This window comes from Buceros rhinoceros, unplaced genomic scaffold (genome assembly GCF_000710305.1).
Source record: "Buceros rhinoceros silvestris isolate BGI_N320 unplaced genomic scaffold, ASM71030v1 scaffold11340, whole genome shotgun sequence".
Taxonomy (NCBI): Eukaryota; Metazoa; Chordata; class Aves; order Bucerotiformes; family Bucerotidae; genus Buceros; species Buceros rhinoceros.
In genome coordinates, this window is record NW_010389118.1 from 26,495 (window position 1) to 27,803 (window position 1,309).

Here is a 1,309-nt window from a genome sequence, read left to right on the forward strand (position 1 = left end):
CTTTCCCTCACATTCGATCCCTGCAGCCTGGGCTGGTTAACTCCATCCCCAGAATGTTTATTTTCATTCCTTTGCCTCATATTTCCTCTTTTCCCCTCGAACCGCCTCCCAAGGGAGGAGCAGCTCTCACTGGGTGACCCCCCGCAGCAGCTTCTCCGCTCACGTGGACCCCGAGGGACTGCAGATGTTTTGATGCTGCCCTCGGCACCTCCCAGTGCCCAGCACTCAGCATTCCAGTGCCCTGTCAAGGTACCGGATTGCGCAAAACTCTTACAAAATCGTCTGTGGGATCTCAGTGCCACAAAGAGCCCAAGAGCCAGCCTTAATCTGTGTATTTTGATATCACAGCAGAGATCAAACTAAATACAGGCAAGCAAAAACACATCCCCAGTGCGAGCACTGTACAATACAGACAGAGACAATTGAGTCACAGCAAGGAAAGAAATTAATTTGGTGATCTTTATGGGCTCACCATCTAGGAGCTGATTATCTATGAAGGGAAGGAATGACGAGAAACTCCAATGAACATGGTTTTTCCACTCTCCTTATGGCCATTTCCAGTGTATCCCGTTCTTTTGCTGCAAGGAGGGGAGCAGGGACTCCAGCAGTCTCATCTGAAGCACCCCCATGGTCATGGGGAACCACATCGCTCTGCGTAGCCCTCACCATCCATACTGGGACTGAAAATGGGATGGCTTCCAGTGATCCTCTGGTTTTTCCCTCTAAGTTACTGACAACCTTCAGAGAAAGCCCTCTGCCACCCAGACACTGTCCCCCAGTCCACACGCACATGAACCTGCTGGGATTGCCTGAGCACGATGCTGGACGCCAAGTGCTTTGGTGGAAGAACGGGGATGGGAGGGAGAGTGGCAGTGCCAGAGGGGACCCTGGGTGCCTCGAAGCATTCAAGGCCATTCAACCTGCTCTAGTTGCAGATAACCCTGCTTGCTGCAGGGGGTTTGATCTGGATAAACTTTGAAGATCCTTTCCAACCCAAACCATTCCACAATTCTTTGCCCCATGCCTGGAGATCTCACCCATGGCTGGCAGGCTCCAGCTCCATGGCAAATGCTGGTTTTGAAGCAAACGATGCAGCATGTGACTGTGGAGGGGCTGATCTGGGGCACTAACCCCAGGGGAGCAGAGCCCCTGGCCCCCACCCGGGGCTGCCACCTCCACTGCTTCACCCCAGCTCTCCTCTGTGCCCCCGCTGACCTCGCCGGAGCTGGACCTGGCCAGAGCCACGTGAGACCCTCCCGCGCCAGCCAGCCGCCCTCTGCGCGTGGTTTGGCGTTGATACCCGCGCCAG